The 18778-nt window shown below is 39.0% G+C and overlaps 1 long non-coding RNA gene across 2 annotated transcripts; it reads right to left on the reverse strand.

Annotated features, from left to right (window-relative positions):
- Positions 1–2973: 2973 nt before the first annotated feature.
- Positions 2974–12051, reverse strand: LOC122232969. 2 transcript variants are annotated; one of them, XR_006210345.1, is made up of 4 exons: positions 11773–12051; positions 9671–9792; positions 4006–4120; positions 2974–3047 (listed from the first exon to the last, which is right to left on the reverse strand). It is a non-coding gene; the product is annotated as an uncharacterized LOC122232969 (long non-coding RNA). The 2 variants fall into 2 exon arrangements; XR_006210346.1 differs by having other exon boundaries at positions 9646–9792.
- Positions 12052–18778: the final 6727 nt, after the last annotated feature.

Raw genomic sequence — 18778 nt, forward strand, 5'->3', positions numbered from 1 at the left:
ATAGTTAAAAGAAGGGTGGGAGATTGTACTGGAGGTAGTATCTGTACCAAAATTAAGTGGTAACTTCAAAACAAAACATGGGCCACACCACTTCAACTCTGTTAGTTGCAACTGGCTTTAATTCAGTTTGCTCTGGATTTATTTCCATTTGTTGATGAGTTGAATCATTGTCATTAGGATTGATCTCAACCTAAAATAGAAATCATTGCCTTTCTGGGGCACCTGGGTGACTCAGTTGGTTAAGTGTCTGACTCTCGATCTTGGCTCAGGTCATGATCTCACGGTTTGTGAGTTCGAGCCCCACATCAGACTCTGCTGATAACACAGAGCCTACTTAGAATTCTCTCTCCCTCTCTTTCTGACCCTATCTGACTTGTGCTCACTCTCTCTCTCATAATAAATAAATAAATAAATAAATAAATAAATAAACTTAAAAAAATTTTTAAATGCAAATCACTGCCTTTTAGATCAATGTTAAATCCCCTAAGTAATAAAGAACTTCTATACTTAACCAAGTTACCATTTTGATTGTCCAGGGATGTTAAGTACCCTGGTTCTTTAAATATTAACTCAAAGAATTTTTAAAATTCTGACTTTATTTGTATTTATATAACCCCCTGGAGTTTAACTACTGTTCTGGATAGTTCTCACTGTGAAGTGACTCTCATGCAATTGTATTCTTGCTGGGAAATGATTTTATTGCATAAGAAAATGAATGAGCAGAGACCAGTGAGCTGTGTCTGCTGATGGACTCTAATTTGCCAACTGTGATGTCAAAGCAGATTTGAGATTTGTGACAACAGTTTGTGATTGCACTGCACTGCAATTCTGTGGCATCAATGAACCATGCCATGCACAATCTCATTCCACGTTTTGCGCTTATATAAGTTTAGTTTACATAGTCCTATGTGGAAAACTTTCAGGGGCACAGGGAAGATTGGTTGGGATTATTGTGTTGGTACTACATGTTTCATTACAGTACTGATGGCATTGAAATCTATTTCTCCATTGTCCAGAAGGAATGGTTGTGTCCCATTCTATCAAAGAACTGATAGAAAGGGAATATTCACATTGTATTAGAGGCTATGTAATATCTGGCACAAATCATAGCTTTTGTTATTACTAAACCTACCAATCTAGGTTTTCTGCTAGCATTGCCTTAAAAATAAGACCGATGTGTTTTCTGCTAACTTGTACGCTGCTTTTAAGTGCTCTGTCTTTCATAGCTCAAAACAGTTTGGTGTGAACCAAGTGGATTTGGTTGCTTTCTGAAGAAAGAGGCACTTCTGCATAGGGTTCTCCTCACACTCATAAAATTTCAAAGACAGCCTGGTGGTTTTGGCATCCACATTCTTTTTTTTTTCCCTCAAAATTTTATTTAAATTCTAGTTAATTAATATATAGTGTAATACTGGTTTCAGGTGTAGAATTTTGTGATTCATCACTTACATACAATACCCAGTGCTCTTCACAACAAGTGCCCTCCTAAATACTCATCGCCATTTAGCCCATCCCCCATTCTGTTATAGAGTATTTGTGAGCCAGGTCTCCTAGGAAAAAATCATGCTGATGGTAGGCAGAATTTTGATTCCCATGAACTTTGCCTCCTGATGGCATGCTGTGGTTATGTTACATGGCAAAAGGGACTTTGGAGATATAATTACAGTAAAGACTTTGACATAGGGAGGTTAGGGGTGCCTGGGTGGCTCTGTCGGTTGGGTGTCCAAATTCGGCTCAGGTCATGATCTCATGGTTCCTGAGTTTGAGCCCCATGTCGGGCTCTGTGCCAACAGCTCAGAGCCTGGAGCCTGCTTCGGATTCTGCATCTCCCTCTCTCTTTGCCCCTCCCCCATTCTCTCTCTCAAAAATAAATAAACATTTTAAAAAACAAAAAAAAATTACTAACACAGGGAGGTTATCCAATCTAGAGGTACCAAACAGAGCATGAGAAAGAGTATGGGCAGCTGTTAGGAGCAATAACCATCTCCCCACATGTCCCAGACTTATCCAGCAAAGTGGGAGCCTCAGTCCTACCACTGCAAGGAACTGAATTTGGTCAACAATCTAAATGAGCTTGGGAGCAGATTCTTCCCCAGCACCTTGAGCAAGGAATGCAGCCCTATCAAAACTTTGATTTTGGTATTGTGAGACCCTAAGGAGAGGACCCAGCCCAACCCAAATAGACTTTTGACCTTTAGAGACTGTGAGATAATACAGTAGTATTGTTTTAAGCCACTAAGTTTGTGATGATTTGTTAGAGCCTCAACAGGAAACACATAATGTTCATTCTTGAGATATCCTAAGATGTAGTTCAGGTATTTCCACTGGTCAGATTCTGTCTACTTCCCTGGGCTTCTATTCCTCACCATTTAAATTAAATTCTCCTAACTCCTGGCCCATCCGATGACTCCTATAGCATCCTATAACATATTATGACATCTTTTAGCATCCTGTAACTTTGATAATAAATATAAGATCCCTATAACATCCTGTAATAACCTATACCTTCTATGATATACACAAAATGAGTCTACAAAGGTAGGGAACATGGCTGGGGAAGTTACTCATCTGATCCAAGTAACCTATTTCTCTGGAAGATGACTGAATTATATCAATATGTTTTAAAAATACACTATCTCCTTCCCACCTTCATACTTTCTGCTGACAGTCTCTTCCCTCCAAGCAATTGATTTTTAGTAGTCTGAAATTTAGATTTAGTAGACTGAGATTTATCGAATGAGACTGTAATGTTAGGCTACTTTAAGGTTGTCATTAACAAACTCCAGCACTACTTGCTCAATAGAGAATTGCCTCTCCTTGGTCCACATTAGCTCAGAGAGCAAATTAACTCATTTGTTTACTCAGAAATTTGCTCCTGGAGTTAGATGGGAAGGATATGAGTTTATCGCTGAGTTAACTATGGCTGTGAGAGCCCTTTCCATTAATTGCTGGCTATTGCAAGAAGCATGTGATGTCCATTATTTCTATTTCCTTTGCCAATTTGTGGAAACACCTGGAGGTTTAATGAGTGAATGTGCCTTTGCATCCTGAAATAAATAAGCAAGACAGCCAATTAAGGATACATGCATATAAATCAAAATTATTTTTCCACATTTGTGCTTGTGAAAAAAAAAAAGACTTAAATGGCATTTGTAAAATTTCCCCCCAAATTGTGTTGGGAATGTTGGGAGTGTTGGGAGGTTCACTAGAATTAGAAATGGCTACCCATTTCCTCAGCTTTGGAGTCACAGAGCTGTGTGTGAATCCCAATTCCATCACTTACTGGTGTGTGATATTTATTGAGTTACCTAGCCTCTTTAGGCTCTTTGCCATGGCAATAGTGACTTATCTCTTTAATCTGTAAAGTACGTGGCACAGTTCTACCAAATACCATTAATGGTGGTGATTTTACCAAGACAGTCCATGGTCAACACCTTTTCTTTGATAGTTCTCCACACATAGCACATTCTATGTAAAACATTAAGTGAATTAGAATCTCAGATCACTTCTCCCCCAAGTATGGTTAAAGGTTTTCTGTATGTCTCTAAAACAATCAGAATAATGAAATGGGCAAGAGAGAGGGAGCATAGGGAAGGAAAATGAGATGAGGGCTAGATGTATATGGAAGCTATCCTATATAGGCTCTTGGAACAAGTAATGTAGAAATGTCACTGACAGTTGTCCCCTAGAGCCAAATCATTTTGAGAAGTCTTTAAATATAATTTTAAAATGTTTTGGTTTTCAGGCACTATCAATGATGTGCTAATATCCTGTCTTTCAAGTCAAATCTCAGACTTGAATCTGAAGTTATTTCTTGAGCATCTGAGAATAGAAATTGAACTTCCATATGCTGTGTTTCTGATGGTAGCAGGGCATGTCAAGACAGGTCTGAACATAAGGAGAATCTGAGGATCTCAGAGAGAGAGCTATCTTCTTAAATAGAGTACTAATATTTTTCCTTTGCTAGAAACTTAAACTGCAGAAAAACACTCTGTTACAACCTACCTTCATTTTCTGCTTAGATAGATATCTGTCCTGCCAGAGGCAATTTGGAAACGCGTTCTTTATCTCAGTAGAGGACATTATGCTGATCACTTTAGGTAAAAAGTTTCATTGTCTTCTAAACAATAGTTTGCCAGGAAAAAAAAGCATATTTTCTTTTAAAAATAACTTAAAATACGAATAATCTTAGGTGAGTTTGTCTTAGCTGGCAGAGAAGACATGTTAAACTGTTTGCAACAAATAAAATACTTTTTTTTTTAAATAGAAGGAATGGAAGCTCACCATCTCAAAAGTACTGAATTTAGACTCAAAAGTCATAAAAACCCAGAGTTCACCCTAAGTCCCCTCACTCCAAACACTCATGTCTAAGTTTTGCACCTTCCTCCTCTTTCCTTTCTGTTTGATCTTCTCTTCTGCCCACACTTGTGGTCTTACCTCCATTTCCTCTTGCCCTAGACCTTGCAAGCATTCTAAAATCCCTTTTTCCATTGTTGCCTCCACCCCCCCATTCATCTCTACAGTTCTGTTGATATGATCTATCTGAAACAAATTCCATCAGGTTGCTCCCTTACTTGAAAATGCACTGGCTTCCATTGCTTAGAGAATGAAGTTAGGACTTCTTTCTTTGCCACGCCAGGGATCTGGTCTTTGGCCATTTCTATTTTTTCAGCCCTACTATTGAGTGCCACCCCCCCCCCCTCACTCCATGCCAGAAGTAGCTTGCTATTTCCAGCATCTACCAGGCTGTTTAATTCTCTGTATCTTTGTTCAACCTGCTTTGATGATCCCCCACCCCCCATTTTCCTTATAAATATTCATCTTCTAGGCTGAGCTCAATGCCAACTCTCTGTTTCTCTCTGCCTAGCCCACATAGAACTGATTTCTTCCCTCTTCAAGTCTCCTCTATATTTTGTGGAGACTTCTGGACATAGAGACTGTAATATTTTATTGCATTTGTTCACAAGGCCATTTCCCACTTCCAGACTTAATCTAAATGAGATTAAAACTATACCTTATCTAGCCAGTAGTAATGTGCATGTAGCATGCGTGGACACCCATCTGGAGAGAAGAAAGGAATGGAAAGACCTGGGATAGAGCCATATGCATGCTAAGAATTCAGACAAGACACGTAATTTCTCTGAGCTTAGTTTTACTCACCTGTAAAATAACCGTAGTATTGCCAGCTCTTTCCATTGTGTTTGGAAGAAAACCATTAGAAAAAGCCTCTAAGCACCAGCCCTAGATGCCACCTACTCTTTGCTTTCCTCTGGGACTTCATTTCAGGCCTCTATCCCTCTTGTTCCCAGTTTTCCAGAGGAATTTACCTTCTGATAGTTTACAGAATGTGCCAAACTGTTTTCTCACCCTTCCCAGCCCTCCCTTGCACATGCTGATTCCTCTGAATGGGAGGCACCCCCCTCCCCCACCAAACTTTGCAGGGCTGCCTGCTTCTCATCAAACATCATGTTCTCAGAGATGCCTTGACTAATCTCTCTGACGTAGGTCTATCCATGTTATGCCTGGGTATTTTTTTATAGTATTCTTTTTTTTTTTTTTAAATAACTCCATAGTTTATACTTCTTTTAAGTATATGTTTAGGGTTTTTTTTGTTTGTTTTGGTTTTTTTTGCTTGAATTCCTCACTGTAATGTCAACTCCAGGAGAGTGGGCAAAGATGACATTGTTCCTGGTGACTGTTTCATTCCTAGGGCCTGACACATAGCAAGCACTTAATAAATATTTGTTGATGATATATGAACTAATCTCTAAGGTTGATTTTGAAGACCAGGTACAGTTGGTGAGTGAAGTTTATAAACCAAGAGCAGTATACAAATAATGTGAAGCATAGTAACTATCATAACCAGAACAAGCACAGAGAAACAGGGAAAATATGTGCCAACTTCCATTTTCTCAGGAAATGAATATACAGCTGGACAACAAGTAATTACTCATTTCCAAGGGTGAAATCTCAGTCTGAGTGACCAGTCCAGCAAGAGAGAGAGGACTTTTTCATGCCTAGAGGAGGTATTATTTCTTAACATGTTTTCTGCCATAAGCTGACTAGAGTCCTGGGGCTAGAGAAAGTATGCTCATACTTTTGGTGAAGGAGGAAGGTGGTGTGGGCTCTGGGACTCAGGGTCCAGCCAGAGGAAATGTCTCCCCATGTATGGCTCTTTCATATAGATCTACTTGATCTGTTTTTAGTGTGAAAAGACTTCAGTCTGGGCAATTAGTTAAAATAGGGTATATCTCAATTAAGCAGGTAAAACACCAGCCAGTGCAGGATTGGTAAATAGATGACCAGAAAAGAAGAGATGGGCCATGGTTTTCTCCATGGTTTTCCCAGAAACATACCTTTTCTTTATCTGATTTCCCCTCTCTATACCCATTGCCTATCTGTAGAAAGGGGATAATAATATTTACTTGATAGGGCTATTGTGAGAGATGAATCAGATATGTAAAGAGTTTGGAATGTTCTAGCATGTAGTAAGCTCTTAAAAAGTGCTATTTTTATTGTCAACAGCCCATCATTTCTTATAAACATGAATCAGCACTCAATTTTTCCCACCATGGAGAGTAGGAATAACACGGTAGGTTCTCAGATGTCACCTAACTGACAAACACATTAGCCCCAGAATATGACCAGGGACCAGGGACCCTAAAAAAGGGTGCTCCTATTTATCAGGTCAAAACCATCTTTCTCTGGTCTTTCTCCCTCATGGCTGTTGTATCAGAAGCAGGAAGATGATGCATTTTTGGATTATTTTCCCTAAGGCTCAGAGAGCTCTAATGATAATGAACTCACTATTTCATAGGACATAGAAGTATAGTTTAATAAATCATAATATTCTTCTGATTAGATTATTTTATCAATTTAAAGTTATTTTTAATTTTTAATTTTACACTTCAGAAAAGTTGTAAAAATAGTACTGATATTTCTTATGTACTTTTCACCCAGCTTCCTCTACAGTTAGTCTTATTATCACAGTACGGTGGTCAAAATGGAGAATGTAACCTTCGCACAATAATATTAACCCAAGTACAAATTTTATTTTGATATTAACAGTTTCTCCACTAATGTCCTTTTTCTGTTCTAGGATTCTGTCTCAGGTCTCACTGCATTTGGTTGTCATGTCTGCTTAGTTTCCTCCACTCTACAACTGTTTTTCTCTTTCCCTGTCTTTCATGAACTTGATACTTCTGAAAAGTTCTGGTCAGCTGTTATTGTGAAGACTTAACCCTCAATTTGGTTTTATCTGGTGTTTTTCCCTTGACTAGATTGAGGGTATGCATTACCGAGAAGAATAACACAGTGATGAGCCCTTCTCAGAGCCAGATGTCTTATCACTGGTGGTGTGAACTTTGGTTACTTGGTTCAGGTGGCAGTTGCCAGGTGTCTCAACTGTTATTTTCCCCTTTGTAATCAATAGATATCTTGGGCAGAGATACTTTATACTATGAAAATGACTTGTTTCTTCTCCAACTTTCATCCACCATTTTAGCATTCATCTGTGGATCTTGCCTGCAACAAGTTGTAGTGTTTTAAGAGTGATTTTCTATTCCCTCATTTCCCACGCCCTCACATTTATTAATTAGAATTCATTTGAAGAGAGAGCTATCTTTTTTCCATTTACTTATTTATTCAATTAGTTATATCAGTATAGATGCATGTATATTAACTTGCTTTATTCTATGGGATATAATACGATGCTATCATTTTTTTTTGTTTTTGTTGCTCACGTTGTTCTACTTTTGGTCATCGTAAGCTCTTTCAGGTTGGCTCCTGTGGCCTTTCCACATCCTCCCATCCTTATTTTTTTTTAAGTTTATGTATGTATGTATGTATGTATGTATGTGATCTCTACACCCAGTGTGGGGCTTGAACTCATGACCCTGAGATCAAGAATTGCATGCTCTACTGACTGAGCCAGCTAGGTGCTTCTCTCCCATCCTTTTTTTGAGCATTTCTTTACTTTTTAGAATTTTAAGATGCTCCAGACTCATCTTGTATTTTCCTAGCCTCAGGCTTGGAATTAACCACTTCTTCCAAGAAACCCTTTGGTCCTTTTTTTTTTTTTTTTTTTTTGGAGAATGGCTTTTAGAAACTAAGATCTGAGCAGTAGGTGTGTTCATTGCTGCTAGGGTGTCATTGTTCTTCCTTCTTTCCTTATTTGTGACTTCTTTCCTGAGCATGAGAAACTTGGTCCTTGTTATCTACAATATATTTACTTACTTTATTTAACCCCTAGTAAAAGAGAAAGTGGTTACAGAATTGCTGTCCCAGTCTCCAGAGAAACAAATTTGCTGTGAACTCATAGTTCACACAATTTTTTAAAATTCATAATATAATTCTGTGTTAAATCATACTCCCTATGTGCATGGTGATCATTATGATTTTTGGCTTCTGTTGTTTCCAAGAGAAGAAAACCTTTGCAAGAAGTACTCTCATACACAAACTAGAAGGTGCTTAACCTACTTCATTCCATTTCCTAAAAACTTCAAAAAATATTATTTGTATCTAGTAGGTATTGTTTGCAAGTTAAGATCCAAAACCTTGCATTTAATGCATAGTTTATTTATATTTTCATGTTTCACTGTTTGGATAAGTATATAGTTCTAATTAAAAAGTAAGAGATGACACATAATTTCCTTTTTTTTTTTTTTAAGTCAGGAACAGTAATATTGTTCCCGGAATATGAAGATACAAGTCTGCTCTGGGGTCATGACAGCTGTACTTGAGATTCAGGTGCTCACATGAACAGACTAAGTAAGTAACAGTTCTTACAGAATGATATGTGAATGAAGGCAATCCCCATTTGTGGCATGTGCATGTATGAATGCATGCACATGTATGTACAGGCACACACAGGTGCATGTACACGTATATGTGGGTACACATATAGTCCAGGCTGAAGGCTCATTTTCCAAATCAGTTTTCTCATCTAGTGAATGGAAGAAATATGTTCTTGATATTTGCTTTCTATTTTAACCCTTTGGAATTCTCTTTTGCAGTTGTGTTCAAAAACAGCTTACATGTTACTCAAGATAATAAGTTACTTTACCTTATAGTCACATCTTATATGATGATACTATTGATATTATCCAGTTTGATCTTTTTATTTATCACTCTTGGCTCTGAATAACTTTTGGCTATTTCAAATATGCTTCTTAAGGGTAAAAAATGTTCAGCCCTTAAAGAATGAAATTTTGAGGATGTTAAGAATGTGTCCCAAGGATGATAGTAACCCCAAAGAGGACTCCCCCCAGCCTAGACTGCTTCTCTCCTCTAACACAAGATGTGAAGCAATTGTAGCATTGTTAAAATAACCAGTCATCTCAAAAATGTGCAGAATACTTAATATCCTTGATAACATTTTTGTGAGTTGATTAAAAATCCTGTACTCTTGGGACACCTGGGTGGCTCAGTTGGTTGAACATCCGACTCTTGATTGCAGCCCAGGTCATGATCCCAGGGTCATGGGATCGAGCCCTGTATCAGGCTCCTCACTGAGCAAGGAATCTGCTCAAGATTCTACCCCCACCCCCACTCTCTCTAAAATAATAATAATAATAAAGATCCCATACTCTTGTTTCAGTTTCACGTTTAGAGAAATGGGAGTCCCAAAAGAATAAAAGCATATACCTCTAACAGCAAGCCAGTGACATACCATTCTGTATTACCAACGAGTCTGTCACTCCTTTGCTCCTTCCATCCCTGGTCCACAATCCCTCAAAGACTTGATGACAAGGCAATGATAGGAGGTTGTGATTCGGTGGGATGCATACTAGACTGGAATCAGAAGACATGGTTAGGAATCCAGGTGTCGATCAGATGAGGCAGTAGCTTTGAAATCATTTGAATGATATCAAGCACCCACAGGTTGATTGTGAATCTGAAATTGAGAAGCTAAAGCTTCAAAAGTCAAGGCTTACTATATTTTATATGAACTATTTAATAATGGGATAAAAAATATGCTAAAAGAGGTCAGGCTTTTAATAACCCAATATAGTGGATCTCTTAATTCTTAATAAAAAAGAATAAAAAGATGAAATAATGTAGCCTGTAATCATTCTGCCAAGTCATGAGGTGTAAGCAGGTAATTTTAGAATGTTCTATAACTGTACTTTAAACCACAGATTGCATTAAAAGTCAGGGTAGTAATTTTTCAGGTCTCCTACGGCAGGATTTATTTTCTTAATATAGAAATGTTCAATTCATCATGCAAGACTTTTTTTTTTAAATTTTTTTAATGTTTATTTATTTTTGAGACAGAGAGAGACAGAGCATGAATGGGGGAGGGTCAGAGAGAGGGAGACACAGAATCCGAAGCAGGCTCCAGGCTCCGAGCTGTCAGCACAGAGCCCAACGCGGGGCTCGAACTCACAGACCTGAGATCATGACCTGAGCAGATGTCGGACGCTTAACCGACTGAGCCACCCAGGCGCCCCCATGCAAGACTTTTTATATAGGTTAGACCTCTTCTCCATGCCCTCAAATTTCTTTACTTCCATCTACCCATGCTTGTCCACAGCATATATACACTGTACTTATGTGTGCATGTTCACTTACACACACACACACACACACACACTCCTCAATACAGGCAAATTAAAGCTAAGTGGACATAATTGGCCACCTCTTGCCTTATAATTTAGATTTCAGAAAAAAAAAAACCACCTCTCTCCTGTTTTTCTCCTTTTGAGCAAACTATGGAGAAATGTATTAGCATCCTTACATTTCTTGGCCTCATGCACTCCCTTTCTTCCCTTGCATGTGAACCTCATGGTCTTGCCAAGGTTTTCTAATATTGGCATGTCAAATGCAGATTACAAGCCTCCACAGGCTGGGTTCACACTGGCCTCTTGGCTTTTTACAGAACCTTACATAGCCTTGTCGCTAGCTTGATGTTAAAGCAAATAATGCTAGCATCCTTAGTAAGGCCTTTGCACTGAACACCATGGAAATTCGACCACAATAAACATGCTGAGAATAAAATCAGGCCCTGCTGTAATTATTAGGTCAGAGGCAGGTAAGTGCAATTATTTCTTTACTGAACAAAGGCAGGTGGGGAGTAACTGGTTCTGCAATGAGAGGGCAAGGTGTGCGAGGGCTGGGGATGTTCAATCTGTAAGCCCACATGCATTCAACACCCACATAGTGCTTCCTATATATTTTTCCTCTCTATGCTATTCTTTTTCTTTGTTTTTAAAAGCAGTTCTAAATTGCATAGCATTTTTTTTCCCCTTCTCACACTTCTTTCTGTGCTTACAGGCAAGGACAGTAAATTAAGCATATCTAAGGATTTAATGCTCAGAATCACCTTGGATAATTGGCTTAAGGGGTTGAAGCACGCTTTTCCCTGTGTCTCCTTGTCTTAATGCTACTTCTCCTCCGAGGGTACATCTGTCAATAATTGATGGAGCTTTCTTGGGTAAATGAGCTGTTGCTTGGGACATTATAAATCATATTTGGAATCAAGTTTGTTTTCAAGCTGCTTTTAAAGTCTCAGTGCTGTGCTAACTGAATAGAAAATGCTAAATGTTTGCGGGAGTAGTACAAGCCCTCGAGTGTTAAAGGCACGAGCTGGATTTAAGAGAACAAATGGAATTTATACCCTCTAAGGGAACCAGAACGCATCTATTTTATCAGAAAAATGTGGAGATTTGGCAAGGTACTTCTAGAAGGACACTGCCTGAGTACCTACTGTGTGCTGGGCACTGCGATCTGTGAGTCACTTTGGGTACCTGAGTTAATCCTCAAAAGACTCACCTGGCAGGTATTACAAGGACTCTTCTAGAGATGAAGCAACAGAGGCTCAGGAAGGTTGATTACCTCCTCAGTGCATGCAGGGAGCATGTGGTGGACTTGTAATTGGAATCAGTTGGACTGTGAAGTCCTTGCTGTCCTCTCCATACTCTGTGACATCGTCTTCAGTCTTTGTTTGGTAGTATCCTGATGTTTTTCATGTGTTTGGTGTTGAAACAGGCCAATGGCCCCTGTCACCAAACCTCCTGCAAGTCTCCCAGCTGTTCCAACCAGTGCCTTTTATCTTCACTTTTATCTGTTTGGTATTACAGGGCTTCAGCATGAAATTTTGATAAAAAGGTCCTTCTGGTAGAAGAAATTTGAAAACTACAGCTGCATGAGAACAGTAAAAGTCTATCTCATACAGTGAAGACATTAGTATAGGTAAGAGCATGTCTAATAGGTAAGAAGTTGGGCAATGTTTTGCTCCCCTCTCTGCCTCAACATACACACCCAGAAAACATCCTAGAACATCCCTACTGTAAGCCTGGCTTCAGGATGAGAGCTAAGCTCAGACTCAAGAGTCCTGGGTTTTCATCTTGCTCAGTCTACTGTGTGCTGTGATTTTCCCGTCTGTTTCCACATCTATGGCTAGAGACAATACTCCTTGTTCCACCAACCTCAGAGCCTCGTTGTGATGATTGAAGGTGAAGGAAGACTGATAGCTAGAATGTAAGGTATTGTTACTATTGCACTTTTTGCTTTTTAGTTATCCATCTGAATCTTTAGTTAAGCTTTCAAAGGCAATATGCTAAAAGTTGAGGGTGTTTTAGCATGAGACAGATGGAGATGTAAAAGGGATACAATTTTTTAAAAGCTCATTCAGAACAATTATTTTAGAGACAATGGTTTATTAAGTTCATAATATCTGCCTTTGAGTTTCAGTTATTTGCAATTTTGGCTGCTGTTAATTTTCAGACTTTCTAGTGAAAAGATACGATAATGAATCACTTTGCTTTTTTTCTCTTTCCTGTCAGGGCAAGTAGACACTAGATTTGAAGGATGAGATGGCTGGTATGAGACCCAAATTACTATCTGACTCATGCTGATTGAGATAAGGAGGAGCTGTTTCCTGAAAGTCTCTGTGTTTCATTCTTTCTTCCTTCCCCTCCTCCTCCTTTTCTTCCCTACTTTCCAGCAAACCCTTATTAGATACCAACTGTCTGCATATGTGAATAGAGTATAGTCTCTGTTCCAAAGATACTGAGGCCAACATCTAAATAAATACACCCTTCACTGTGATCAGATGCCAGGTCTGCCTTCCCCTTACAGGACACCATTGCAAACACTGCTGGGAGCCCTGAGGCCCAGATGCCCTGTGGGCTTGGGGAGGTCTGGCAAGGTCTCTTGGTGAGTGGTTAGCTATTAACAGCATGGATGATTTCATCTCCACATTTCTTTGGCTTCTTTGTTTCTAGCCTACTTGAAACCTGATTATTCTCTTGGCTTTGTAATACACAAGGATGCTCCTCTGCTGGAATCCCGGGAACTTTATATATTTTATGCTCTCTTTCTTGGTTATCTTAGCTACCCCTGGTTTTGACCTAAGATCTGAAATGTGTAGTACTTCCATGATTCTCCTTCTTCCCCTTTTCCCTTCCAAGACACTCCTTCTCTCCCTTGTCTCCTGCTTATATCTCTTTCTCCTTCTTTCCTTCTACCACCCCTTGCTTTGGGAGATTAGAGGTAAGAAAGTTAGATTAGTTATGGGAGACCTGAGGAGAATGTATGGAGACAATTGCGAAGAAAACAGAATTGAGAACCAGTAGTTTAATATTTTAATCTTTTTTTCCACTCTTCACTGAATCCTCTTCAGATTTTCTGGAACTTTCTCGAATTTGATTTTCAGTTATTTTGGCTCAGCAAAGGAGCAAATAGTTTCTAAGTAGTGCCTGTGGGGGCAAGCTTTTCTTTTTACAGACAAGACTCCAATTGATAGTGCTGGGCTATGCAATTAATGTCACTTGGCACAACTGAACCTATTTCTTAAGGATTCCGTGTTTTGAAGGCATTCAGTGTCTGCCATTTTAGGACAGTGGCTCCAACAGGCACTTCTCCCTGTAGCAGAGGCCAGATTTGGAGTGCACGAAGATGGAAAGATTTGTTTGCTATGCATTAAAATGAGAATTAAATTACAGAGAAGGAGCCTCTTCTCTGTCCAGCCACATACCTAACTATGCTCACTTTTCCCTGCAGAACTATTTTTCTTTCTTGAATGCAGCTAGTGAGGCCCATGCTGTCATAGCAGGTCTGGCTCAGGAGGAACATGTCCGAGGGTCTCAGATGGGTCTGCTGCAGTCTGTCAACTGCCACAATCAGAAGCTCACAATCTTTGGGGCAAGACTGCCCTGGTTCAATCCTGGTTCTGTCATTGATTGTGAGCTTGGACAAGTGACTAATCTCTCTAAACTGTTTTTTTGTTTTCTTTTTTAATCTGTAAAATGGGACAAATAAAAATGATTTTTGTCTCCTGGATTGTGTGAGGATTAACTGAGATAATGATAGCTTTATCTAATCCATGATAATGATAATACCTGGCAATTATTATAGTACTTAAATTCCAACAGAAATCAGTGATGAGAGTTCGGACCCTGAATGAAGATAAACTTTTTCTAATTCACCTAAGGTTAAGTATTTGTCCAGGTGAATTTGTGTAACTCCTTTAGTGTTTGCTTATCTTAGAATATTGCTAGATGCTCACACAAGCTGACATTGAGTCAGACACTTAAATGACTGTTTTAACTTCAGTATCTCATTTAATCTTCCTCGAAATTCTGCAAGGTAGGTGAAAGTATCCCCATAGCAAAGATGAGACTAGTGACTCTTGGAAATGTTAGATAATTTGTCTGAGGGCTTCATACCTGGGTCTGTCTGTGCTAAAGCCCGTGCTCACCTACCACACCATGGCTTTTGCTCCAGTGGTTTTTCTCACCAGGTAGCTTGTTTTTCTGAAATTGTCCACCATTTCCACACTAGACTTTGAAATGTCCCCTTTTCTTCCCCATGGAGCACATACTCAAAATTCTGTGTTTTACTCACTCCTGTGTCTTCTGAATATTCAGGGATCATATCCTCCTGGCTCTTCTTTGCCCATGGAACGTGACTTTTGCAGATCTAGACCTATCCTTTCTCTAAGGTTGGACTCAGAACCTATCTTCTCTAAGAAACATCCATCCTGTGGTTAAGATGCATACTCAACCTAGTGCCACATTGATCTCCCCTTTTGTGAATTCTTCTCTGTGTGTTTTAAACAGTATAATATTGTATAGCATTTAGTAATTCTTACTTGAAATGGTAATCATCATCATCACTATATTTATTGAACACTAGTTGGTGCTAAACTCTTTACAAGCATTATCTCACTTAATCTCGCGAGAACCTTATTAGTTAGGTTCATCTATTTTTTCCTCACTTTGTGGATGAGGAAGTTGAGATTTTGAGAAGTTAAGTGACAGGCTTAAGGCACAGGCTTAAAGTGCTGATGGAACCAGTAGTCAAATATTCCCACCCTGGAGCCCAATCTCTTATTTACTATGTTTGCCATCCACTATATTATTATTATTTTTAGTGTATTTATTTAGTTTGAGAGAGAGAGTGAGCATGAGCAGGGGAGGGGCAGAGGGAGAGGGAAAGACAGAATACCAGGTGGGTACTTCACTCTCAGCATGGAGCCTGATGTGGAGCTTAATCCCACAAACCATGAGATCATGACCTGAGCCGAAACCAAGAGTCGGACACTTAACCAACTGAGCCACCCAGGTGCCCCTGCCATACACTTTAGTCCTGTGTTCTCAAATGCATGTGAGCTATAGCCCCTAGAGTTAATCCTGTAGTGCCAAGGCACTTAACAAAGGGAGTTTTACTGATTGATTCGTTCAGTGGAAATTTTTAATGCGTATACTGTGCTTGTCATCAAGGATGGTACAAAAGGCCAATTCTAATCCTCACCTGACTGTCTTCACAGGACATATCAAACCACTCAGTCCATAGAAAGTACTTCAACATCCCTCTGATCTATAGAATGAGGGATGGGGAGCTACTGACCTATAATCAAAAGCAGGTCACAGATCAATGTGTGGGTGTCCAATACCTTGAATTGATGATATTCGGTTCCACTACTCCATTTCTGGCAGTCAGTTGGATCCATTGATCACATTTACCTTAATTACTTTTGAGAGGAAGCCTTTCAGTTTCTTCCATGTCTGAAGAGAAATGCATGCAACTATTTTCTTGAAAAGATGAAGTGTGCAAGAAAAAGAAGATTGTTAACAATGACAATAAGGAGATCAAGGAAATTGCAGTGTAACCTGATTTTCTGCAAGTAAAATTCACACCATCATAGCAATGGCTGCATTGTTTACCATATGTCAGGCACTGCTCTCAACACCTTGTATTTAGCTTATTTAATCCTGGTAGCAACCCTATGAGGTAGAAATAGTATCTTCACATTATCACAGATTTATAAATAGTCTTAGATTAAAGAGTGTGTCCAGGTTCACAAAGGGCCATGAGTTATCACTTGGTCAGTCTGACACCAGCGGCCAAATTCTAACCACTTTATTGTACTTTCTACCAAAGTACCAGGCTGGAGAAGATGGGGGAGGGGTAACTTTTTCTTACAGTTCTTGCTGAGGAAGGGGACAAGAAAGGTAACAGAAAGAGAAAGAAGCCACTTAACATTTGTTGAACTCCAAGCACTGTAGAGGCACTTTATATAAGGAAAACTCTGTAAGATCAGAATTCTCTCTTCATTGTAGAGATAAGAAAACTGAGCTTCAGAGGTTAAATGACTTTCTCAATGTCATTGTCTCTTTTTTTTTTTTTTAAGTAGGCTCCACCCCCAGTGTGGAGCCCATCATGGGGCTTGAACTCACAACCCCAAGATCAAGACCTGAGCTAAGATCAAGAGTTGGTTGTTTAACCAACTGAGCTGCCCAGGTATCCCTCTCAATGTCATTCTCTTGGCAAGTATAGAGTTCAATTTTGAATCAGCCTGAGCTCTTTCTGTCACCCTGAAGGTAAATTTAAATAGAAGACCCTTCTTGTTCTACAACATATCTGTGATCCATGGAAACATCTAAATTCTAAACTATTTTCCTTTTGACAAACAGCTTGTGTTTTGGAACTCTATTTTTGTAGTCCTAATTAAGAAATCATATTTGCTACAAAGCAGATTTAGTGAAAATTTGAGTGACATGGTAGAATAAAAGGTCGCTTACTAGATCAGGGTTGAAAGATGGAGCTTTTCAGGGTTTTGTGTCCTGTTCTTAACTCTTTCATCAACTAATTATACAGAGAAGTGAAAAAAACATTTTATCTTCCTCGGGTTTAGTTTCTCCAGTAGAAAAGCTGGGTAAGATGGTTTCAATGTCCTTTACGACCATAGAATTCTGTGATTGTTTGAAGACCAAACTGCAGAGAGTTCAAGCTTTGGAAATGCCCATGAGGGGATCACTTCTATTTCTCAGTCCCTCCACACCTTTGAATACTTGATGAAGGCCCTTGTATCTCTTGGATTATTACCACAGTCTCTTAGTTGGTTTTTAGGTTTGCTGTCTTGCTCCAGCACCCAAAACAAATATCCTATTTGAAACATTCTCATTTTATATAAGACGAAATAACCCATTGAAAAAATGTTGAACTATCATGAAGCTCTTTGCCTACTCAATCAATGAGGATTGAGATACAGGACAAGATACAGGGAGATACAGGATAAATACTGGAATCTGTACTAGCTCTCACCTCAAACATTTTACTAATTATATGTCCACATCTAAAGCACAGATTTGACCAGGTCACTTCCCTGTTTAAAATCCTTTAATGGCTCCATCGGTACGATTGTATCTAAGTTCTTCTCTCCCTCTCCTCTTTGTCTTGTCCTTCTTGCCCAGCACTCCTTGGATACACTGTGCTGTTTCTCACCTCTTTGCCTGTGTACTTTGTGTGGCATGCCTGGCCACCCAGCCGGTTCTTCTTCATCCATTATGTCTCATCTCTAATGTCATTTCCCTTAGACTAGGTGGGTGCCATGCCTTGATCTATAGGTAATACAGTTGTCTCTGTTTATGTTGAAAATATCTGTTATCTGTTTCTCTTAACAAACTGGGAGCCTTTTAAAGGAACTAGGTCTGTATTTTACTTATCTTTGAGTTCCTGGTGCCATCATGGTCTCTGGCATACAGTAGGTGCTCAATAAATGTTTACTAAATAAATGAATATGTTGACCCTTCAGTGATAAAGAAATACCAGTTTGTAATTGCTAAGATATTCTTTATATGCAACTGAAATTTCCTTCTCCAGTGGCCCAAATTTTGACCCTTGGAGTTATTTAGAACAATTCCCTTTCTTTCACCACAATACAACCTTTTAAGTATTTTAATTTGGTTAAATCTTATGTTCTCTAGACTGAATATCCTTAGTTCTTCCATGTGTCTTCTTATGTCGAGATTGTACACTCCCTCACCATCCTTCCTGGCCTTCCTTGCTTGTGTTTCAGTTGTGCCTCTTAAACTGATACGCCCAGATCAGAACTCAAGGTTCTAGTAATTATTTCAAATAGCAAGCAGCCCCAGGAGGATAATCCTCTCTTCTGCCCTGTTTACTAAACTTAAAAGTTACCTATAAGTTGTATAAGGTAGCAAATGACTTTAGTAATATAATACGTATAATAAAATATGCATATAACAAAGTATATTAGTGTATTTAAAATATAATAAAAATATATAACAAAAAATCCAAAAGCACTTTGTGCTTTATTTTAGGAATCTCTTACAATAACACTGCAGGGGAGAGGAGGGCAGGGTACCACTGTTATTCTGTTCCTTTTACAGATGAGGAAACTCAGAGTGGAGAGAGGGTTATGTTATTTTTTGGAAGGCATAATAAGAAAGTGAGTGTGGAGACATGACTGGACCCTGGACTGACTTGTTTAGAGCAAGTCCCATGTTCTAAACCATCAGCTATACACCAA

This window comes from Panthera tigris, chromosome D4, assembly GCF_018350195.1.
Source record: "Panthera tigris isolate Pti1 chromosome D4, P.tigris_Pti1_mat1.1, whole genome shotgun sequence".
Classification (NCBI taxonomy): domain Eukaryota; kingdom Metazoa; phylum Chordata; class Mammalia; order Carnivora; family Felidae; genus Panthera; species Panthera tigris.